General features: G+C 43.3%; 1 pseudogene across 1 annotated transcript in view; it reads left to right on the top strand.

The window, feature by feature from the left end:
* The window catches only part of LOC308293661 (tetraspanin-18B-like), an 85,724-nt pseudogene that overhangs the window by 28,987 nt on the left and 31,323 nt on the right, over positions 1–25,414 (top strand). Inside the window, exons 2-7 of the transcript XR_013963360.1 lie at positions 939–1,026; positions 19,897–19,977; positions 22,817–23,015; positions 24,072–24,146; positions 24,512–24,610; positions 25,284–25,405. The product of XR_013963360.1 is annotated as a tetraspanin-18B-like (transcript). The remainder of the gene's footprint in view (positions 1–938; positions 1,027–19,896; positions 19,978–22,816; positions 23,016–24,071; positions 24,147–24,511; positions 24,611–25,283; positions 25,406–25,414) is intronic.

The following is a 25,414-nucleotide window of genomic DNA, read 5'->3' as shown; positions in this document are numbered from 1 at the left end:
TCCCGAGTGCCGCGCTGCAAGCTTGTACATCTGCAATTTTTTAATAGTTAAAGCCTAAAATAATCGTTAAAGTGGTTCAAATGAATTTAAAGCGGAATCAAGATAACTTTTTTTTTTTTATATCTGTAAGTATGGTAGTAACCAGTAAGACACCCTAAGGGCGAGAGGTGAGGTCACGCACATGGGCGCGGGCACGCATCCACCAGGGTGACAGCCAGTGTTAGTTTTGTCAACTAAAGGCCTGTCCATAGTTCCTCTGAAACCTCCCAAATGTTCGGTGAGTTGCGACTTTCCGACAGGCAAATATTCGAACCGGACCTTTCCGCCAAAAAGTTCTACGATTTTGATATTTTAGACTAGATAAGACTAGACCAGGCTAAAACAATTTCAGAAGACTAAGACTATTATGTGTGCTATTCAAAAGACTAAGACTGAATCTAAGTCTAAGACTGTAAACATTAACACTGGTATGTAATTGTGCCAAATACATATTTTATCTTTACATTAGAGAATAGCATTATCTGTTCTCTTCAGATCTTGTTGGTTTTGCAGACAGTGTCAGATGTGATTGATACTGTTACTATATTATTTTCACATTGTGTACCTGGCAGCAGTGTCACTGTGTTATACACTAGGCATGTTTTCTTTTCTTTTTTTTTTTTCTTTTTTTTTAGAATTAAGATTTGCACTGTATTTTACTGTTGAAGACAATGACTTGTTCAGAGTTGTTTAAGTTAAAATGCACATAACTTGTTGGTTGTTTAAGTTGTACAAAATGTTTCTGGAAAATTCAACTGAAAGCGGATGGAGCGAAGTTTATTTATTTTGTTTTTTATTTTTTGAAACCTTTTTGTCCCTAGAATGCTGCCATACAAAATGGTGGATGAACGGTTCACATCCTCATTGACCTCTGACCTCTGTGCTTGTGTTCTGAACAGCTGATGACATCACGGCGAGGGGGCGGAGCTACACAACACCACAACCTGAGAGACTGAGCTGAACTGACAAGAGACGTGCGCAGTCATGGTAAGAGACACACACACACACACACACACACACACACACACACACACACACACACACACACACACACACACACACACACACACACTGCAGCCCTGTTATCACGTCCACCTTTCAGTTCCTTGTGTACTAACTCTAATAAACTCCTTGATGCGGAGTAGTTTTGCTTTTGAAAAATGTGTTTGGTATGTGCATCTTTTAGTCCAACTGTTAGTGATTGGCAAGACTACACTAGGCTACTCCAGCATTTTAACACTTATGTTGCAATGATTTTTTCTCTTCAATGTCTCGCGTTGCCATGGTTACCATAGACTTCCATGTAATTGTGCAAGTGTGTAAAAAGTGCACGCCCATGCCTAGATGATGTTAACAGCTTTCAAACAAAAAAATCCGCTTGGAAATCCGTTCAGGCATTCATGATTTATCAGCCATTATGTTTTCTTCAGATGTAAACAAACATGGCTGCCATGTTTGAAAGAATGGGCTGGTATGGGGGTTAAACATGCAATTTCGCGATCGCGATCATGCCTAATACATTTCTGGAGGTCCAACATTTTTTTTTTTCAAAAACGGCCCAAACTCGGGAAACTCGGGGTTGGCACAGCACTAGTACCAATACAAACTCGGGAAACTCGGGGTTGGCACCATATGTGTTAATAGAGATTGGGGAAACAAACGGGGGGAACCAAATCAAAGCGACGCCACTTCTTCTAGTGGTTTAACATGCTTTAGGCGGAAACCAAACGGCCTGTTGTGAACGAACACCAGGCTTTCCCCCAGAAAGCCTGGTGGGCGAGGTTACGTTTTATTAGCACATTGTTATAAACAAATAGAACAATACATATCAAGGAAACAGAGAGGAAGAAGACATCAGGCTTGTTTGGAATCCTTTCCTCAGTGGAAGGTCATTCATTAAACACATTAAAAGTTCAATAAGAACAATACACAATTATAAGTTATCTAGGACAGTGGTCCTCAACCTTTTCAGGCCAAATAATCATATTTTAACTGGGGACCCCCCACCCCACCCTGATGAGCACTAAGAGTTGAGGCATTGCATTTTGTATACCACGGTTCTATTGTGAAAATAGCAGATCTACATGCTCACAACGCCTTGCGTTGCGAGGCATTGTGAGCATGTAGATCTGCTATTTTCACAATGTCTGCCTCTAATATGCCAATGTTTAATTTGTCATTTCAGAGGCATTAAAAAGTCCTTAAATTGTCACTTTGGAAACGTGCAGATGCCCTCTATACACTTAAACTTTATGTTGGTTTGTTTACTGTTGAGTGAGAAAACAATGTTGCCCATTAAGTTAATCATCTGGGGACCCCCCAAAATAATTTGGGGACCCCCCTGAGAACCACTGATCTAAAGTAGCTGTGCTATAAAGAATTGAAAACACAGAAATCGCATAAAAGAGAGAAAAAGACAACAACTAAGGTAAGATAAGACTTCAGTAGATCATGTGGAATACATTGAGGAATAAATAAAATAGTGTTTCATTTCTTTCTCTGTAGTTTTCTGAGCTGGTGCAATATTAGACCATTTAGACCTGTGGAACGCATTATTACTTTCATCTTTATTTCATGCTTAATCTAAATCCTTCTTCTTAAATCAGTGGTTCTCAAACTTTTTCATGTCAAGGAGGACCCCCAAAATTACATGTATTTGGCCACGGACCCCATCTCAAAATATGTTGTTCCAGGGACCCCCCCCCAGTAGCAAATGTTTGAGTTATAAATGTTCAAATATTGCCAAAGATTTCACGATTTAAAAAAATGTTTGTGTATCTGCTATTTTTTTCAATAGCTAATTAAATAGTTTAATACATAGGTTCCAGCTCTGAATCAACTTCTAGGGAATCTCTGAGCTGGTTGGATATTAGGTGGGTTAAAAAGAAGCGAAGCGGATCGACCCCCTGGTGGAATGGAGGCCAGAGACAGACAGGTGTCTTTGTGTCTCCTATAGAGTCCAGGAGGCCACAGGACGCTTTGATGCTCCGTGATTTACATCAGATTCTATAGGATTAGCATTCCTGTGTCTCTCCTCTCCTCTCCTCTCCTCTCTATGGAATGTATGGAAAATGTTTTTACAGAACATTCATGACCTGATGAAAACTCATAGATTAGTTGTTGTGTGAGGGTTTTTTTTCTTTTTTTTTTTATATATATTTTTTATCCCACGTTTTTTGCAACCCATTTTTCTCACCCGGTGACTACCTAACCTGTAGTCCTGGTTTCCGCTCTCCCCCTGCCGCGCCAGGGGACATTGGGGAGCACCCGGCTGGCTAGGGGGAGGTAGTATAGAAACCAGGACTACTGCATGTTTTTGTGTGAGGGCCTATGCCCAAGGAGAGACGGGGAGAACATGCAAACTCACCACAGAAAGGCCCTATCGCCAACCCCACCTAGGGTGTGGGTGCTGATGACGCGGGTGGAGGAACACACCACCAGCGGCCACAGCGTCCCCCGGCGGGAATCAAACCCAGGACCTTCTAGCTGTGAGGCAAAGCGCTAACCACTGCACCACCGTGCCATCATGAGGGTTTGTTTTAGACTAGGTTAGTTGGAGGTTAGTATAGTTTACGTGGTGTCCTGTTTTAAGTGAGGGGTAACGTCTGCCTCAGTGGTCATCCAGTGATAGGATCCCCACAGGCAGATATGGCACCGACGCAGTGCCATATCAGTAATGAAAGTATTCCACAAGTGTTGCACTGGCCGTCCGCAGAGCGCAACGTCGCCTCGACGCAAACAAGGAAGTGTTGATCAAATAGAATCCATATTTGGTTTCTGCATCTTCCATTTCTAGCTTCGAATGTTTTCAAAAACATTCTTGACAGCAACGTTTAGTTGTAAATGTCGCTGTGTGTGTGTTTACATGGCTGACATGTTGGTTACAGCACTAGATTCACACAGTGCAGCCTGACTGCAGCAGGTGTTCTGAGCCTTTGATTAGGCAGCGGTCTGTTATAGAGTGCAGCGGTCATTATACAATTATGATATTTGATGCTTGCCTGGCTCCAGCCCATAGACCCGCCCACTCTCTGAGAGGACTGGTTCTCTTGGTCTGGTGTTTTCATATGATGCTTAAAGCAGACCGTACACTAGCAGATACTCGGGCGCGATTGAATCGGATAGCATTAAACACTACAGGATAATGTTTTCAGATTCTCTGACCAGATAGGCCTATGCCCGATTGTCTGGCCCGTTTTAGTCGGAGGCAGCCAGATTGTCGGGAGGGTAATTAAATGCCCTGATTATCGGCTAGTGTATAGACAGCTTAATTTGATATGGTATCTTGGTGTACCAGCCAATGAAATCAATGCAAGACGGAGGAGGGGGTGGGTCTAACTTTGGGAAATCAACAGAAACAGTGGAGGGGGGAGCTCAGCCAAAGCTCTTAATTGCTCCCTTTGAACTTCAAACCTTGTTAGCATCAAAGACAGCGACCTGTTTGATGCCTGTCATAGAGGGGAGGGGGAGGGGGGAATGCTTTTGTGTACACGCAAGTCAAACACAACCCCTCCCACCAGATCTCTTGTGATTGGGAATTTCAAATTTCAAATCCCCTCCCCTTTGAAATCTCGTGTCAATGGGACAATGTCAGACTCAAGCTCAGCTATCAGGCTAATGTGAATGCTCTTGTGTGACTTTGTAGTGACTTTGTAATGGCCAAAATGCAAAACCTCCTATCTGAAAAAATCACTTGAAAAGGAAAAAAAATAATAATAATAATGTGTCCAACACCAAAACCTCCTATCTGCATGTTGTAGTCGACAACATGCAGATAGGAGGTTTTTACCCAGAAAAAGGTTAGGCTTACAAACTAAATAAATAGCTTTTTACTGCACTTAATTATGCTCCTTTTGTGATCAAGACATTCTACAGGTCTGTTACAAGTATTACCATTAACATTTTTATCAACTCATCCTCTTGGTGTGGTAAAAGTTTCACCAGCTGATACCAATCATTAGCAATCAACAAGGCAATGCAGATAGGAGGTTTTGAGCTTCAACATTTTGACACTTCAACACTTTGCCACCTAACAAAATCAGGGTTCTTTTCACATGAAATTCTTTTACAAAATGAGGGTCAGAAGGATTTTGCAGACAGACTGACCATGTGCAGCATAGCCTGTTGTCCTCATTTCAAGTGAAATCCAAAAATCATGACATTTGCACTTTGGCCATAAGTGTTCTTTCTTTCTTTGTTGTTGTTTTAAACTTGACCCTTAAAAGCTACGTTCTCATCTTTACCAACTCCTCCGCTCTGTGACGCTACATGACGGAGCTTCTGTGTCGTTCTTTTCTCTCTCCCGGGGGTTGACATCATAGTCCCCCCCCCCCCCCCCCCCTGTTTGTTTGACTTCGCAGTGTGTTTTTACTACAACCTTCTCAAAGACGTGTTGTTAACTTGTTTTCACACAGAGGACAGAGAAACAGCCTTTTATTCTGACTGGCATCCTGTTCCTGGACATATGCTGGTTGTGTGTGTGTGTGTGTGTGTGTGTGTGTGTGTGTGTGTGTGGTGTGTGTGTGTGTGTGTGCGTGTGCGCGCGCACATGTGTGTGTGTGTGTGTGTGTGTGTGTGTGTGTGTGTGTGTGTGTGTGTGTGTGTGTGTGTGTGTGTGTGTGTGTGTGTGTGTGTGTGTGTGTGTGTGTGTGTGTGTGTGTGTGTGTGTGTGCGTGCGTGCGTGCGTGCGTGCGTGCGTGCGTGCACTCATTTGACAAATGTCTTCAGGTCAAGCTGCAGCTGAATAGGCGGCTGTGACTCTTTTGTTTGGAGAAACAGGAACCAACTGGTGTGGACACGTGCACACACACACACACACACACACACACACACACACACACACACACACACACACTTTCTCCAGCACACGTCCCTGTGTTGCCGTGGTTACCACAGTGCTTGGGGGCAGAACAAAGTTTACAAGCTTCTGCAGCATGGCTGTGTGTGTGTGTGTGTGTGTGTGTGTGTGTGTGTGTGTGTGTGTGTGTGTGTGTGTGTGTGTGTGTGTGTGTGTGTGTGTGTGTGTGTGTGTGTGTGTGTGTGTGTGTGTGTGTGTGTGTGTGTGTGTGTGTGTGAAAGCAGTGCCTCCAAAAGTCAAATATCTCCCTCAGTCCATAGGGATATCCCTTTGGATCAATGGTTAAGATATTGGACTTCACGCAGGAGACCCGGATTCGAATCCCGGGCATTACATATACCAGTGGTGGAAAAAGTACTCACATGTTTTACCTAAGTAAAAGTATCAATAGTGCACTTTAGAAATACTCTGTTACATGTAAAAGTGTGTAATTCTAAATGTACTTGAGTAAAAGTATAAAACACTTTGGCCAGCCGCCCAGAAATGGCTGTCGGTGGTTTAGCCGATGATCTGCACCTGAGAATGGAATGACGGATTTAACCCCTCGTTTCAGCTGTGTCTGGACATGTAGAGAGGTGTGTGTGTGTGTGTGTGTGTGTGTGTGTGTGTGTGTGTGTGTGTGTGTGTGTGTGTGTGTGTGTGTGTGTGTGTGTGTGTGTGTGTGTGTGTGTGTGTGTGTGTGTGTGTGTGTGTGTGCGTGTGTGGGAGGTGGGGTCATTTTAAGTGAGTGTTTATTATGCTGAGTGTGTCTTTGTGTTTCCACTCCCCTGGGGGTTAGGGGGGGGGTCTGTAAACCAGAAGCTTTTCATCGTGACCATCTGGAGGATCAAGGATCAAGGGGTCCCTAGTGTTTGAGCTGAAGCAGGGACCCCCACTACATATTGTATAGATCAGGGGTCTTCAACGTTTTCAGGCCAAGGACCCCTTAGCTGAGAGAGAGATGAAGCAGGGACCCCCAGATTCCATATAGTTTCATCGTTTGTCAGCACAATCATCAGTGAATTTTGGATTCATGTCAATTTGTGTTTTCAGATGTTTAACCACTTGAACCGTCATTACTTAATAAACTTGACCTTTCACTCTGTACTTGGTCTGCTCTTTTACCCCTCTACACCAAACTTTTCTGCTGAAAATAGCCGATCTACAAGCTCAGCTTGTAGATCGGCTCTTTTTGGCTAGAGTTATCAGAATATGGAAACTTGGGTTCAAGTTGTTAATATAAAAAGGATTGGAAGATTTGGAGGACCCCCTGTAGTAACTCTGAGGACCCCCTAGGGGTCCCGGACCCCCTGTTGAAGACCCCTGGTATAGATGAGAGAGATGAGGTTCTACTAAAGGTGTCTCCACACCAAACTGCCTACTTCCAACAGCTCCAAACTGCAAGCACACAACGAGCATCTACAAGCACACAACGCCTCGCACCGCGAGGCGTTGTGTGCTTGTAGATCGGCTGTTTTCGCTAGTTTTGTGCGACAGTCTTGTATGATGAAGCAGGGCTTTACTTTACCAAAAGACGTACACATTTGAAACTTGGAGATCCAAGGTTTCTGCCCGACAGTGACGATATCTTAGTGATTATGTTGCGAGGAAAACGTTGAGATAACAGCCATTTTGGTTAGAACTGACTGAAAATGACTTTGTACTTTAAGTTTAAAATGATACTAAATATTTTTTCAAATGTCCAAATAAATTCCAAATATTATCAAATGATCTCGTGGCTGGACTGCTGGACTGCCGTCACGGCACCCCAGGGTGCCCCGTCACCCCAGGGTGCCCCGTCACCCACTTTGAAAACCCCTGCTGCAGCAGACCACACAGAGGTCCATTCTTCAATGGAGGATTTACCACCGACCGCAAAAGATAGAGCAAGCTCAGTTTTCCATCGACGGGTTCCATCAGCCCTGTCGACGGCAAGCGTCTCGTTGCCGATAAGCTCCTGATGGCTTTCTGTCGGCAACTACGCTTTTCGACGGAAGTGTGTGTGTGTGTGTGTGTGTGTGTGTGTGTGTGTGTGTGTGTGTGTGTGTGTGTGTGTGTGTGTGTGTGTGTGTGTGTGTGTGTGTGTGTGTGTGTGTGTGTGTGTGTGTGTTTGTGTGTGTGTGTGTGTGTGTGTGTGTCCTCTCGTGGGGGGCTGTTGACTTTGTCTCTTTTTTTGGCAAAATTAGTGACTGCTGGAGAGATATGAAAATGTCTTTTTAATGGAGATGAAGGATGCAGCTGCACGCATCACAACCAGGGGCGTCACAAGGGGGGAAAGTGGGACTGAGTTACTAGGGCCCAAGGAGGAGGAGCCTTAATTATTTTATACTTTAGCTATTGAAAAATAGCAGATATACAAGCTCACAGCGCTGTGAGCTTGTAGATCTGCTATTTTTGAAAAGTCGTGAAAATGTGTGCAAATCTTTGAATGTATGAATTTTTTAAGCGAACATTTGTAACTCAAATTTAGCTTCTGGGGGGTCCCTCGCAGGAACTAAATATTTTGAGATGGGGGTCCGTGGCCAAATACATGTCATTTTGGAGGTCCTTGACATGAAAAAATTTGAGCACCACTGACAAAAAACCTTAGAAGGATTTGAAATATTCAAAGATTTTCAGGATTTTTCAAAAATAGCAGATCTACAAGCTCGCGCTGTGAGCTTGTATATCTGCTTTTTTTCAATAGTTAAAGCACAAAATAATTGTGCGAGGGCCCGCAGTGACTCCTTGTACCCAGGCCCAGAATTTGGTGTGACACCCCTGATCACAACACTGTCTCACACACACACACACACACACACACACACACACACACACACCTGCTCCCGTGCACCCAGAGAGTGAGGGGGGCGGTGGGGGGGGCACCCATTAGCCCCCTCTCTCGGGTTCAATTAAAGGTGATCATTTTAGATCATTTAGCAAGTCAACGACATTTAGAGAGGGGTCAAGTTCCTCCCTTTATGATCACATATGCACGCGCGCGCGCGCACACACACACACACACACACACACACACACACACACACACACACACACACACACACACACACACACACACACACACACACAGTCAGTAATGACGGTTCTGTATGCATGAGCATGTGTCTACAGCTGGGTTCTGAATGTGTTATTAATGGTTCAGTATGATATGTAGGCCCGTCTGTCTACAGCTGGTAGCGATTGATAAATAAACTTAAAAAAGAAAATAACTTAAATAAATATGGATATGGATAAATCCATAACCAAAATAAGACAGAGACGAGCCAAAGGACAATCAATAAATTGCTGTATTGAAGAGAGTCAGACAAAGAGACAAACAGTGAGCATACCATCCTAGTGGCAGCTTGATAATTCACTCTTCCCAAGATGGAAGTTAACATACAGTAAGAATACAGATTATGACAGTAAGATCGTGGGACTCATTGATTCGTTCCCATTATCATAACAAGAAGACAGAGACACGCAGAGTGTTGGTAATTTTCCACTAGTCAGAACTTACAGTACAACCAAAACATGATGGTCTCGTAGTCAGGGTAACCACAGTCACCATGACCTGTAATCCACTAGTCAGAACTTACAGTACAACCAAAACATGATGGTCTCGTAGTCAGGGTAACCACAGTCACCATGACCTGTAATCCACTAGTCTGAATTTACAGTACAACCAAAACATGATGGTCTCGTAGTCAGGGTAACCACAGTCACCATGACCTGTAATCCACTAGTCAGAACTTACAGTACAACCAAAACATGATGGTCTCGTAGTCAGGGTAACCACAGTCACCATGACCTGTAATCCACTAGTCTGAATTTACAGTACAACCAAAACATGATGGTCTCGTAGGCAGGGTAACCACAGTCACCATGACCTGTAATCCACTAGTCTGAATTTACAGTACAACCAAAACATGATGGTCTCGTAGTCAGGGTAACCACAGTCACCATGACCTGTAATCCACTAGTCTGAACTTACAGTACAACCAAAACATGGTCTCCTATACTGTAAGTTCAGACAGTAGTTCACATAATATAACCTAATACATGAATCATATAATTATGTATCATAATTCATATCTAACAATCAATATGAATTGATAAAAGGATGATATTAACCATAACAAAATACCCATCAGCGATAGACCAGATAGATAGATAGAAGGCAACCTTGGGCACAGGTGTCATCATTGGCACAGAGGAGGGTGATCATTGGCACACTGCATGGCATATTTGTGAGAGAGAGTTTTTTTTTTTTTTTTTTTTTTTTACTTTTAGGGTACTTTCAATTAAACCAGTAAGACTCTCTAATTGGGTATGGCAGGGGTATGCAGCTGTCATACCCGGGGTCCAGGGGGGAGAATAAAAGTTACTTTAAAATATAAATCCATGAATGTCTCTTTGTCTATCTGATCTGGTTATTATGTTGTTAAATTACAGTAAAATAACTAAAAATGCAATATTTAACAAGGTATTATAATTATATTCCACACTTTTATTCTCCCCATCTTGACAAAATGGTATATTCCCAGGTTCCGCAGGTCAGCTGCACAGGTGCAATGCATTATTGTTAATTGTGGCACGTTTACTAACATGCCAAGTTTAGCTGCACTTTAACAACCGTTCTAGGCTGCCATATCCAGCCCAAGAAACCGTAGAAACGGGGGGGAAAATAGAATGTACTTCTTAAAAAAAATGTAGTCATGTTGCCATACTTTAGCTTTTTCTGAACTGACGCCACTGATATGGCACACTGACAATCAAGAAAATTGGGAAATTTCACGTCAAAAGCTTTGCAATAATCGCAGGTAGACTTGGGATCAGTTTTTAACCATTCCTAGGCCAGTAGTGCTCAAAAGAACCACACCGACACATTCATATCCAGGTATTAATTACTTGAGTATTTAATTAAGTACTAGTTACTAAAGAGTGTTTGGTCCATATTTGGACTTCAGCCTTATCTCCTGTGAGGAGAAAAAATCACTTTCAGTTTTGGTGTAGGAGACCGGTTTTCCTCCAATCAGGATAGAGTGGAGCCTTGATCCTCCAATCATGGTGGAGCGTAGGGCTGGGGCGGTATCGAAATGTCGTCACGGTGATATTTGTCGTCCCATTACCGACGGTATTGCGGTAATTACCAACACATTTTGTTTTTGTAATAATGGGCCCAAATCTTTGTTATTGTCTTTAATTTATACACGTATGTATTTATGTATGTATACAGTGAAGTATGTGTTGTATATGCAGTGATGATCAGGGTGTCCTTGAAAAGGAGAGTCTGCTCTCAACGGGCTTCCCCCAATAAATAACATTCAAAGAGAGAGAAGATACCGAGAGTGAGGGTCTCTCCTCCCGGTTTGGGGGGGAGGGTTCAGGCACGTGCACACATAGACATCAAAGGGGGCTTGAGCCCCTGCCCTTCTGTAAAAAGTGCCCTCTCCAGACCATGAATGCAGTTTTTACTATGGTGAAAGAAATGCAAAACGCCCCCTCTTTCCATGCCATACCTGGCCTTGTCCAAACTCCCCTGAACTTGAACGCAGCATCTTATGTTGAAAGAATTGCCCTCTCTGTGTAGAAATCCATGCCGCTACGCCACATCTCTAGTATTGACTTGACTATGCTTAGTTCAGTGTGGTATCAAGCACCGAAAATAGCTGACCTCCAAGCTGCGACGCATTGTGAGCTTGCAGGTAGGGATGGGACGACACGCGATATTATCGTGATAAAAAACACTCACAATAATCGTATTGTGGAGATTTAATTTATTGTGATATTGTCCTCTGTCATGCACTGGGATCAATTCACCTTTTATTTGCTGAGCTGCATATCTGGTACCACTTAAACCCTCTATGATTGGTAAAAGGTATAATATACATAGCCTACTTGATAGTCTTTTTTTCACTCTCTATCAAATGTCTTTGCCAAAACATTGCCGATCTACAAGCTCACAACGCGTCGTGTTGCGACGCAGCGAGCTTGTAGATCGGCTATTTTTTGGCAAATGTTCCGCCCCAGGATAATGGATTTTGATCATCGTGATAATATCGTAAATCGCGATTTCTTTTGTCACAATAATCGTGATAGCACATTTCCATATCGTCCCATCCCTGCTTGGAGGTCTGCTATTTTCGATGTTTTCACCAAAAGGCCCTTTTGGAAACGTCAGCCCCTGCCTCTCTAACATTCTCTGCACGTCCCTGGGAGGGGGGTGGGGGGAGGTGGTGGTCTCGCCACTATGTCTTCCTTATCAGTTCATTACACACAGCTGACATGAAGGTCGACGCATGAACGCCAAACGTGTGTATCAAAACAACATCCCGCTTCCAGCAGTGGAAGCTTGTGATTGGCTGAACCGGAGGTAGGGAGCGCTCCGTTGTGTTCGCCTGGACCGCACAGAGGTGCAGAGAGCTCACTGGTGTATAGGTTATAGGTAATATAATAGGCCTACATGCCATGTTTCATAACATATAACACAAGATAAACATTCTATATTTATAAGGTCAAGTATTCTACTTAATAATTGGGACTTACAAGAACCATTATCATAGTTATAATAGGCCTACATTTACAGTAGTTTAGGCATTTTGGTTTGATAAGGTTGTGGGCAGAACAATTTGTCCTTGTTATTTGACTATTTTTACTTTAATTATAATTAAAGACACTTCATAGTGAATTAGTGATTATAATAAATAGCCTATGTCGTGATTGTTGTTATAGCTAGATCAGATTGTGTTTATAATATAACGCCGGCGCGCCTCTGTCATCTCCACCGAAAACAAGCGCTCCCCCCTTGTTCCATTGTTGGAACCGGGATGCTGTTTTGATTCACGCACAGCAAACTGACTGCAGTCTCTCTCTCTCTCTCCCCCCTCTAAAGTCAGTCCTTTTTGCTCAGGCCGATAAATGTATTGCCCCAGAGCATCACCATAATTATGGAGTTATGGTGTAAAGTAACTAAGTACATTTACATTTACTCAAGTACTGCACTAAAGTAACATTTTAAGCCTACCTAACTGGAATTTTAGAGAGTTCGCAAATAGAACAAATTTGTAGCGCTGCAGTATACCGGGACATTGCACTTTGGCTTGAGGAGCAATGTTATTTAAATTAAAACACATTTGTGTACATACACTAGGGTATTAACGACTTGTGATTTTTTCAAGTCGACTCTACTCAGTAAAAAGTTGAGTTGAAGTCGACTCTATCATTTGATGATGTCATCACATCACACATGACCCCCCAGATGATTAACTTAATGTGAAACATTGTTTTCTCACTCAACTGTAAACAAACCAACACAAAGTTTAAGTGTATAGGGGTTATCTGCACATTTCTAAAGTGACAATTCAAGGACTTTTTAATACCTCTAAAATGACAAATTAAACATTGTCCAAATTGTCAAATATATAGAGGCAGAAATTGTGAAAATAGACGATCTACATGCTCACAACGCCTCGCATCGCGAGGCGTTGTGAGCATGTAGATTTGCTATTTTCACAATAGAACCATGTTATACCAAATGTAATGTAGCACTGTAATATTGGATCATTCTGTTCTTGACAATTTGTGGACATAACAACTAGCAAGCAAAGAAAACATTCAATACCAGTAAGGTGGCGCTATATGGGACAGATCCATGTTGATGACATGAGTGTAGACATACTGTGTATCAATTTGTGTGATTTTAGGGCCAAATCTGTAGGAGTAGTGTTCACAAATGTGTTTTGAAAAATCGGCCTGATGGTGGCGCTATATGGGACAGATCCATGTTGAAGACATGAGTGTAGACCAAGTGTGTACCGATTTGTGTGATTTTAGGGCAAAATCTGTAGGAGCAGTGTCCAAGAACGTGTTTTACAAGAATCAGCCTCATGGTGGCGCTAGAAGAGGGTCATGTGAGAATTGTGGAGGTTGTGGTTTGGCAGGCAAGGAGTGTGTGTGCAAAGTTTGGCAAGGATCGGGGGAACGGTGGCGGAGATATGAGTAGGGCAAAAGTGTGACGTGTGACAGACTGACAGACTGACACACAGCTGGTTGAGGTTTTGATAGTAACTGCGACCTGACGGTTGAAATCATCGCAGTTATAAAAACACTATCTGTAAAGGGCCTTGGATAAAGGCGCTGTTTACCATTTACCTTTTTAATATTTAAACTTTATTGAGACAGTTCCATGCAACACTCTGAACATCCAGCAGCGCAGACGGGCCGCTCCGACCCTTTGGTCCGTCGGTCGGGTTTGATCTACGAGCCTCCGCGGTCCCCTGGGATTCCTGGGAACGAGCCAGTTTGTTTACTCTGCACTTTATCCACTCCACACACACACACACACGCGCACGCACACACGCACACACACACACACACGCACACACTGTATCAGAGTGATTTATACCGTGCTGGCGCTGCGTTGCACGCACCCCCCCCCCACCACCCCTCTCTCTCTCTCTCTCTTCATTTCTAAACATCCAATGCATTTTAATCACAAAAAAAAAACGAAATACCGTCCGATCTTGACAGTGGTACGACCCTGAGGTTGGGGGAGTTTGTGTGTGTGTGTGTGGGAGGGGAGGTGGGGTGGTGGGGGGGGGGGGGGGGGCGTTGCGTGAGAAAGCAGACGTTTAGTTTGGAGACGTGACTTAAAGGTAAAATTTACCGGCATATTTCACTGCATAAAATCACACATACCCCGCATAATATGTCACATTCACATTAGGGCATTAACGACTTGTGATTTTTGCAAGTCGACTCGACTCAGTAAAAAAGTTGAGTTGAAGTCGACTTTATCGTTTGAGGACGTCATCACAATACACGACCCCCCAATTATTTTGGGGGGGTCCCCAGATGATTAACTTAATGTGCAACATTGTTTTCTCACTCATCAGTAAACAAACCAACATAAAGTTTAAGTGTAGTGAGGGTATCTGCACATTTCTAAAGTGACAATTTAAGGACTTTTTAATACCTCTAAAATGACAAATTAAACATTGTCCAAATTCTCAAATATACTATACCCTAACCCTAACCCTGTATAGAGGCAGAAATTGTGAAAATAGCCGATCTACATGCTCACAACATTGTGAGCATGTAGATCTGCTATTTTCACAATAGAAAGTTTTTTTTTTCCAACTTTTCAACTTTCTCTGGTGGGAGTCGACTTGCGTAATGAAGTCGACTGTGTCTACTTGTCGACTTTTTCGTTAATGCCCTAATTCACATACACATTTTGCATATTTCGCGTAATTCACAATTCACACATATTCTGCAACTTTCTGCGCATAAAATCACAAAATAACCCCTGCATATATTCCCCCCGCGTAATCAATGATTTTAGTCTGCATATTCCTGCGTTTTTTTCTGGAGGGTCTAACTAATGTTCACTGTAATATGGCTCCATTTCTGTCTCTGTAATCCCCCACCCCCAATGGGCCCCCTCTCACATGCAAGGGGGGGGGGGTAATTTATGTAAATCTCAATTAAGGCCTCCTGTGACCTCGTTAGCACTTTCACATGGGGTGGGGGGGGGGGGGTTAATTAATAAAACTCTGTGACCGCCACGGCTGATCAATATATAAATGCATATCATTATGATAATCATTAATATGTGCATATCATTATGATAATCATGAATATATGTATGTGTCATCATGATGATATTGCGTTGACACAGGCATATCATTATATGGCAATCATTGATATATAAAACATAGGAAAAAGACACAGACAGACAGATGAAGAGAGCTCACATTATTCAGAGCAGTGAAGGAGTACATTAGCAGATCAGGTCTAATATATTCACTGGAAAAAACAACATTTCTATAATTTTTTCTTTCCTCCCTCCAGCTGCTGAGTGTCATTAGCAGACTAACATGATACGTTCTATAATCTCCTTCTTTATGCTCCCTCTCTGCTGGAGAGGAGACTTCCAAAAAGGGGTGTCGCACCAAATTCTGGGCCCTGGGTTGGCTGGGTACAATGATTCACTGCGGGCCCCTGCACAATTATTGTGTGCTTTAACTATTGAAAAATAGCAGATCTGCTATTTTTGAAAAATCTAGAAAAGTCTTTGAATATTTCAAGTCCTTCTGAGATTTCTTTAAAAGCCTATGTTTTTATGTCACTGGTGCTCAAACTTTTTCATTTGAAGGACCCCCTTCTCAAAATATTTAGTTCCAGGGACCCCCAGAAGCAAAATTTGAGTTAAAAATGTAAAAAAATACTAATTTGCACACATTTTCACGACTTTTCAAAAATAGCAGATATACAAGCACCCCCCCCACCCCCCCCCCTTGGGCCCTCGTAACTCAGTCCCACTTTTTACCCCCCTTGTGACTCCCCTGCTTCTAATCACACCCTGATCACAGCTGCAAGAATCCCTAACTTTTCTGCCAACTCATTAATTTTCTCTTCTCCCTCGCTGAGCTGTGAGATCATTCTTTCTGTTTTATAAAGTCGTTTTATTTTTATTTTAACCCATTTGGGCCTAGAATTATTGAATGCTTTAACCAGTAGCAGATATACAAGCTCACAGCGCGGCACCGAGTGCCGCGCTGCGAGCTTGTAGATCTGCTATTTGTGAAAAAGTCGTGAAAATGTGTGCAAATCTTTGAATATTTGTATTTTCAAAGCGAACGTTTGTAACTCAAATTTTGCTTCTGGGGGGTCCCTGGAACGAAATATTTTGAGATGGGGGTCCGTGGCCAAATAAATATCATTTTGGGGGTCCTTCACATGAAAAGGTTTGAGAGCCACTGACATAATAGTCTCTCAAGAACAGACTAACTGAGCTCCAGTTAAGTGAAAAGGACCTTTTCTTTGACGATGGCTGGCCAGATTGCTGACATAGAAACAAATTCTAATTTTCACAATTTAAAAAAAATATCAGATCTAGTGAACTTGTAGATCTGCTATTTTTCAATAGTTAAAGCATAAAATAATGATACACAATGATGAATGGGTTCATCAAATATAAAACCCCAGCATTTGGTTTTCCAGACAACTCTTACCCCCAAGAGAAACGACTTGTTTATTGCGACCGTCAGGGAGCAGTTTACTATGAAAACCTCCACCGGCCGTCCGTCCGTCGGTCGGTCGGTCGGTCACACGTCACACGTCACACCTTTGCCCTGCTCATATCTCCGCATCAGTATATAGGGCTTGTTTGTTTATTGTATGACATCACGCCACATCATCAGCTGTGGACTCTGTGATGTCATCGTATCGCATCAGTATATAGGGCTTGTTTGTTTATTGTATGACATCACGCCACATCATCAGCTGTGGACTCTGTGATGTCATCGTATCTCCATATATGGCCATCTCCGTATATGGAGATATAAGTCGTCCATGCCCAAGTATGGGCTGGTGAGGTCAGACTGTGTGATGCGTAGGTTATCTCCATATATGGAGATTCAACATTCCAGGCAATGCTCTCTTCCCTGGTGAGAATTGCCCCTTTATATAGGGCTTGTTTGTGTATTGTATGACATCACGCCACATCATCAGCTGTGGACTCTGTGATGTCATCGTATCTCCATATATGGCCATCTCCGTATATGGAGATATAAGTCGTCCATGCCCAAGTATGGGCTGGTGAGGTCAGACTTTGTGTGATGCGTAGGTTATCTCCATATATGGAGATTCAACATTCCAGGTGTAACTATGGCTACCCGTATGACGTGAGAGGTGGAGGTTGTGATATTTGTGGAGATAAGCGACCAACGGTCGCTTATCTCCCGATTAGGAGTCTTACTGGTTTATAGGTTGAGGTTTTGTGTTTTGTTATTTTCATCTTGCATATTTACTAGGGGTGTAACGATACATTTTAACAGCGATACGATACGCATCACGATACATGGTTAACGATACGATACATGGACGATATTGGTTCATTCATGGCGATACGATACGATTCGATTCGATTCAATGATTTAAATCGATATAGTAACTATTTAGCAAAGAAATGTAATCTGTGTGAGCTATAAGTCCATTGGATCCATCTGAACACAGGTGGAAAAGCGACGCACTTTGGACATGATACCGGTAAATGGTTTCCACCGGAAAGATGATATAGTATCATTATTATTTCTATAGGGGGTCTGTTTGACCACCCACACTCTGCATGCATGCGTGTGTGTGTGTGTGTGTGTGTGTGTGTGTGTGTGTGTGTGTGTGTGTGTGTGTGTGTGTGTGTGTGTGTGTGTGTGTGTGGTGTGTGTGTGTGTGTGTGTGTGTGTGTGTGTGTGTGTGTGTGTGTGTGTGTGTGTGTGTGTGTGTGTGCGTGCGCGCGCGCGTGCGCGCGTGCACATGCGTGTAAGTGCGCTTGCGGTCTTCATTATAGTGAAGTGCTGCCTTAATCAAGCAGAGTGTTAATGTCAGCCAGGTTATATATATATTGTGTGTGTTGTGTGTGTGTGTGTGTGTGTGTGTGTGTGTGTGTGTTGTGTGTGTGTGTGTGTGTGTGTGTGTCATTATGGGATGGAGGGTTCATTACATTAAGAGGAAATGTGTCACTTAGTGCAGTGGTAACCACGGCAACCAGCCTCCTTGGAGGCGTAACCCTTCTGGCATCCAGTGATGATCAGCAGGCCAAGGACCCCTTAGTTGAGAGAGAGATGAAGCAGGGACCCCACCCACAACCTGTTCATAGAATTCCATATAGTTTCATCGTTTTGACAGCACAATCATCATTGTATTTTGGATTCATGTCAAATCTCTGTACTTAGTCTGCTCCTTTTCCCCTCTACACCAAACGGAGTCATGGCGAGGCGTAGTGAGCTTGTAGATCTGCAATTTTTGGCTAAAGTTCTCAGAATATAGATGCTAGGGTTCAAGTGGTTATTATAAAAAAAGGAGAAAAAAAAGTTTCTATCACACAAAGATTTGGAGGACCCCCTGTAGTAACTCTAAGGACCCCCTAGGGGTCCCAGACTCCCGGACCCCCTCTTGAAGACTCCTGTTCTAGAGCCTGGAGGAGAAGACAGTAGCTTGAGGGTTTAAAGCTGGTTATGTGTTTGATCATTGTTTGTGTGAATTGTTATGTTGGTGAATTGTTAAAATGTCAAATGAAATATAAAAGTGTCCTAACCATCACTAACATCAGTGTTTCTGAAAAGATTCAATGAGGTCATACAATCAAGTGTTGCTATAATCATTCAGAACTATCAACACTTAGCAACCACGTTTTTCAGAACACGGCCTCGGGCCTAAGGGTTAATTTCGTATGTCCCGGGGACGTCGTGATATGTTGGTCTGGAACACTAGCTTCTGCACTTCCATGTATATTTGTGGTTAATTACCCAGCCCTGATTCACTCTAAACTTTAATATATTTTATGCTGACTCAGTAGAAGTGTTGACTTCTATTTCCTCCACAGTTAGAACTGCTGCCCTGAGGCCATGACTCAGCATTACTGCTGACACATACTGAACTGAACTAGACTGGAGTGCTGTGTGTGTGTGCGTGGTGTGTGTGTGTGTGTGTGTGTGTGTGTGTGTGTGTGTGTGTGTGTGTGTGTGTGTGTGTGTGTGTGTGTGTGTGTGTGTGTGTGTGTGTGTGTGTGTGTGTGTGTGTGTGTGTGTGTGTGTGTGTGTGCGTGCGTTCGCGTGCGTGCGTGCGTGCGTGCGTGCGTGCGTGCGGTGCGTGCGTGCGTGCGTGCGTGCGTGCGTGCGTGCGTGCGTGCGTGCGTGCGTGCGTGCGTGCGTGCGTGCGTGCGTGCGTGCGTGAGATGCAAAAAGAAAAGTCGATGCCAAATGCGGGGTTTTCAACAAAGACTGGACTGCTAAGTATTTATTTACTGAAGTTGGAGGTAAAGCTGTGTGTTTAGTTTGCGGGAGCACATCTTGTGGGGAGCACTGCTTTTTGGCCTGGCCCTCCACAACATTTCCTCCACGACGGGTGTATTAAGGTGCGTTTGTTTTGTGTCACCCAGGGCCCCAGAGGGACGGGTGTGTTAAGGTGCGTTTGTTTTGGGTCACCCAGGGCCCCAGAGGGACGGGTGTATTAAGGTGTGTTTGTTTTGTGTCACCCAGGGCCCCAGAGGGACGGCCATGGAGGGAGACTGTCTGAGCTGCATCAAGTACCTGATGTTCCTGTTCAACTTCCTCATCTTTGTGAGTACATGCACACACACACACACACACACACACACACACACACACGCGCACACACACACACACACACACACACACACACACACACACACACACACACACACACACACACACACACACACACACACACACACACACACACACACACACACACGCACACACACCTGCTCATCAGGAGCAGTCAGAGGGTTCAGCACCAAAAATTACTAGCCTAAGGGTTAGGATTTTTTAGGATTGATGTTAATATTATAGATTCCACTGCAACCAGCATCATTGAATAACAATAATCATATTTTCTATATAATATTGGATCGAACAGTTCCACCTCATTATTTTGAAAAAAAAAAAAGAAAAAAATGTTCCTTGACAATAAGCAATCCTACTGTTTGAATGATGTACACATGCACACATGGAGTAAAAATAATGATAGAAAAAATACCAGGAATTGTATTTCTTCCAACTCTCGACTCGTGTAATGAAGTCGACTTTTTGGTAAATTCCCTACGTCACGCTGTGACGCGTTGTGAGCTTGTAGATCGGCTATCTTCGGTAGGGCTGCACAATTCATCGTTTTAAACCGAAATCTCGATCTGGAACCATGCAATTAGCAAATCGCAAAGGTGCATAATAATCACAAAAGTGATTTCTGTGTGACGGTGGCTCCCCTCCTCCGTCCCCTGCATACATGTGAAACTTATGGTGTGTCTTAGGGTGCATTTTTTTGCCTCGATGAAAGCAAGGCAGCGACATACAGTACTTTATTCCTAGAACAATAATGAGAGGAAGACAATACCATTACCATCTTTCTTGAATATAAAAATGTTTTATATTGCTAATAAGCTAAATAAAAGGGAATCTTTTGAAATATGTCACCTTTTAACAAAAAAACGTTTTGTTTTAACCAAAAAACTATCACTTATCCTATACCTTAAAATAAATATATAAATATTGCGAATAAAATCGCAATCGCAATATTAGTGAGAAAAATCGCAATTAGATATTTTCCCAAAATCGTGCAGCCCTAATCTTCAGCAAAGATATTTGGAGTAGATTGAAAGATTGAAAGAACTCAGCGAGTACAGTGAGACTAAGGTCAGTTTCTACTCAGTATAACAGGTCTATAGCTCTATACATGGCACCATGGCACCCCAGGGTGCTCAGGCACCCGCTTTGAGAGACCGTGATGTGAGTATAAAGGAGGCGTGCAGCACGTGCTCAGCCTTCTCATGAGATGCAAATTGTGATTGTAATCGAATCCCCCCCCCGTGATTGGATAGATTAGGGAGGTGTTTTGAGTGACAGCTGGCTTCATGAGTCCTGACCTGTCAGTCAGGGCTAATCCAATAGGGAGGGGGAGGGGGGGAGGAGCTTCATGAACAGTGGGAACCAGGCAGCAGGGGTTTCGAACCACCACTGAGCCAAAGGGGTTTCGAACTTAAAGGACAACTTTTTTTTTTTTTTTTTTTACAACAAGGATTGATATTTTAGATCAGGGGTCTTCAACAGGGGTTCCAGGACCCCTAGGGGGTCCTCAGAGTTACTACAGGGGGTCCTCCAAATCTTTGGGTGATAGAAACTTTTTTTCTCCTTTTTTATATTAACCACTTGAACCCCAGCATCCATATTCTGAGAACTTTAGAAAAAAATAGCAGATATAAAAGCTCACAACGCCTCGCACTGCGAGGCGTTGTGAGCTTGTAGATCGGCTATTTTCAGCAAAGAGGTTTTGTGTAGAGGGGAAGAGAGCAGACTAAGTACAGAGTGAAAGGTCAAGTTTATTAAGTATTGACGGTTTCAAGTGGTTAAATATCTGAAAACACACATTGACATGAATCCAAAATACACTGATGATTGTACTGTCAAACAATGAAACTATATGGAATCTCCTCTCCTCTCCTCTCCTCTCCTCTCCTCTCCTCTCCTCTCCTCTCCTCTCTAACAGTGTCATGGTGTATAAAGTAGTGCAGCATGGATTGGTTCTTATCTCTGCTGACTCCTGGAAGCTGCTTTTCTTAATCATATGGAGAGAGGATGAGGAGGGGGGGGGGGGGATGAAGATGAGAGAGATGGAGAATGGGGGGGGGGGGGGGGAGAGGGGGGGCACTCCTCTCCTCTCCTCTCTCCTCTCCTCTCCTCTCCTCAGCTCTGTGAAGTAAAGGTTCCAGGGTTGAACGTTGAGTGCCTGAATTCATTACCGCTCTAATGCTCTCTTTTCACCATTGTTACTGTAATCTCTTCATTTAGGCCAGTGGTTTTTTTTTCAACCCTTTTCCATTATTTATTCAGCATTTGTGCCGTGGAACCAACATTTGATGTCATTTAGCCCTCAGACCCCGAAACGTACAAATGTTTTGTTGTCGTTGGGTAACATTTTGTCCACAATTCCATGCTGTATTGATGTTGGTCCCAAAGGAGAGACAATGGTTAAATGTTTATCTATAAAATGTTTATAATTCTTCAACATTCTCTAATTGTGTAGACTTCTTGTAAATTAAGTAATACAGATGTAATTTCACTCTTGAGAGCGTAAAATGATACCAAATGGACCCCTATGGGTCCATTTGATTAAATTTTACGCTATACAGTATAGTGGCCGCAAGGTTCCCAGTTCGATCCCGGGCAAACGCACCTAAACACAACCTTGTAGGTGGTTGTACTGTTAACTTGATAAATAACCATACAAACCACATGAAAAAGATGTGTGAAAAAGATTGTGTATCGTGATACGGCTTGGAAGAATATTGTGATATTTTATTGTTCCATATCGGCCCCACCACACGCAATGCACCATGGGACGTCAGAAACTTGTGGATAATATTCTCTCTCTCCCTCCCTGCAGCTGGGGGGTCGTTCTCCTGGGGGTGGGGGTGTGGGTGCTGGTGGACCCCACGGACATCAGGGGCGTTGCCTTGGTGACGGGCCACCCTCTGCTCTCCCTGGGCGTGTACACCGTCCTGGGGCTGGGAGGGATGCTGTTCCTGCTGGGCTTCCTGGGCTGCTGCGGAGCCATCCGGGAAAACAAGTGTCTGCTGCTCTTTGTAAGTGTCTCTCTATCTCTCTCTCTCTCTTGTAGTTCTTTATGTCTGCTGCTCTTTGTAAGTGTCTCTCTATCGCTCTCTCTCTCTTGTAGTTCTTTATGTCTGCTGCTCTTTGTAAGTGTCTCTCTATCGCTCTCTCTCTCTTGTAGTTCTTTATGTCTGCTGCTCTTTGTAAGTGTCTCTCTATCGCTCTCTCTCTCTTGTAGTTCTTTATGTCTGCTGCTCTTTGTAAGTGTCTCTCTATCGCTCTCTCTCTTGTAGTTCTTTATGTCTGCTGCTCTTTGTAAGTGTCTCTCTATCGCTCTCTCTCTCTTGTAGTTCTTTATGTCTGCTGCTCTTTGTAAGTGTCTCTCTATCTCTCTCTCTCTCTTGTAGTTCTTTATGTCTGCTGCTCTTTGTAAGTGTCTCTCTATCGCTCTCTCTCTCTTGTAGTTCTTTATGTCTGCTGCTCTTTGTAAGTGTCTCTCTATCGCTCTCTCTCTTGTAGTTCTTTATGTCTGCTGCTCTTTGTAAGTGTCTCTCTATCGCTATCTCTCTCTCTTGTAGTTCTTTATGTCTGCTGCTCTTTGTAAGTGTCTCTCTATCTCTCTCTCTCTCTTGTAGTTCTTTATGTCTGCTGCTCTTTGTAAGTGTCTCTCTATCGCTCTCTCTCTCTTGTAGTTATTTATGTCTGCTGCTCTTTGTAAGTGTCTCTCTATCTCTCTCTCTCTCTCTTGTAGTTCTTTATGTCTGCTGCTCTTTCTAAGTGTCTCTCTATCTCTCTCGCTCTCTTGTAGTTCTTTATGTCTGCTGCTCTTTGTAAGTGTCTCTCTATCGCTCTCTCTCTTGTAGTTCTTTATGTCTGCTGCTCTTTGTAAATGTCTCTCTCTCTCTCTCTCTCTCTTGTAGTTCTTTGTCTGCTGCTCTTGTAGTTCTTTGTCTGCTGCTCTTTGTAAGTGTCTCTCTATCTCTCTCTCTCTCTTGTAGTTTGTTATGTCTGCTGCTCTTTGTAAATGTCTCTATCTCTCTCGCTCTATTGTAGTCCTTTATGTTCATATTGTTCTCTCTCTCTTGTAGTTCTTCATGCTGATCCTGTTCATCTTCCTGGCTGAACTCGCTGCAGCGATCCTCGCCTTCCTCTTCAGGGAACACGTAAGTCTGACCACTCCCCCTCTGACTCCACTGACCAATCACCTGCTCCCGACCACACCCCCTCTGACCCCACTGACCAAATCACCTGCTCCCGACCACACCCCCTCTGACCCCACTGACCAATCACCTCAACCTGCCATCCCTATTTTGGGCATGTCGCAAAACGACAACAAAAATGTCATTGGCTGACTTTAATTGGCAAATCTGAACTGTCATTGGTTGATTGTAGCTGACCAAGAGATACTAATCTGAACTGCCATTGGCTGACGGCATTCTATAATCACATTTCTAATCTAGACATCTAATCTGTGATTGGTTGATAGTAACCAGTGAGTCTTCTAATCTCATGTGTGATTGGCTAACAGCTGACCAGGCAGTACTTCACCAAGGAGCTGAAGAGACACTACCAAGGACACAACGAATCTGACGTGTTCACATCCACCTGGAACGCTGTCATGACAACGGTAAGATGTTCTATAGATCTATACACACACACACACACACACACACACACACACACACACACACACACACACACACACACACAGAGAACATAAAGTTATACGGTCGTTGTCAGCTGTCAGCGGACGATGCGCTTGTTGCATAGCTAAAATATGGGTCGTTGTGGCTGCGAGTGAGACTTCTCTTTTCGTGGGGTTAGGGTTCGGTTCTTTGAGCAGTTATACGACAGTTTTCCATTTCTGTACACGGTCCTTTGCTTTGATATTGAACTATGCGAGATCTTTTAAGTATGTATGTTGAATAAAAGCACAACAGTATTGGAATCATAAAGCACTTAAAGTACCAAAAGTGAAAGTACTTGTTATGCAGAATGTCTTATATGAAGTTTTCAAATGTGTAAAAATCTTTGTGAAAATAGCCGATCTACAAGTTCACAATGGCATTGTGAACTTGTATATCGTCTATTTTCAAATGGTCAAAATGTATATCTTTGGGTGAGACCTGGCAGAGAAGCGCCACTGAACGGTAAATGTGAGCGAATCGTTTGAACTGATCGTTGCTGTGAACGTGAACAAATGATTTGAATCATTCACTGAAATTAACTGTTTTACCCTCCTCTCCTCTCCTCTCCTCTCCTCTCCTCTCCTCTCCTCTCCTCTCCTCTCCTCTCCTCAGTTTGACTGCTGTGGAGTGAACAGTCCGGAGGACTTTAAGGACAGCCTCTTCAGACAGCTGCACCACAACGAGCTCCTCCCCCCCGCCTGCTGTCACCGTGCCAACGGAGAGCTGGCCAATCAGTGCTTAGC

The sequence above is a fragment of the Nannobrachium achirus genome (assembly GCF_963921795.1).
Source record: "Nannobrachium achirus genome assembly, chromosome: 11".
NCBI classification, from domain to species: Eukaryota; Metazoa; Chordata; class Actinopteri; order Myctophiformes; family Myctophidae; genus Nannobrachium; species Nannobrachium achirus.
Note: the sequence above shows the minus strand (reverse complement) of the source record. Positions and strands in the feature narration are given on the sequence as shown.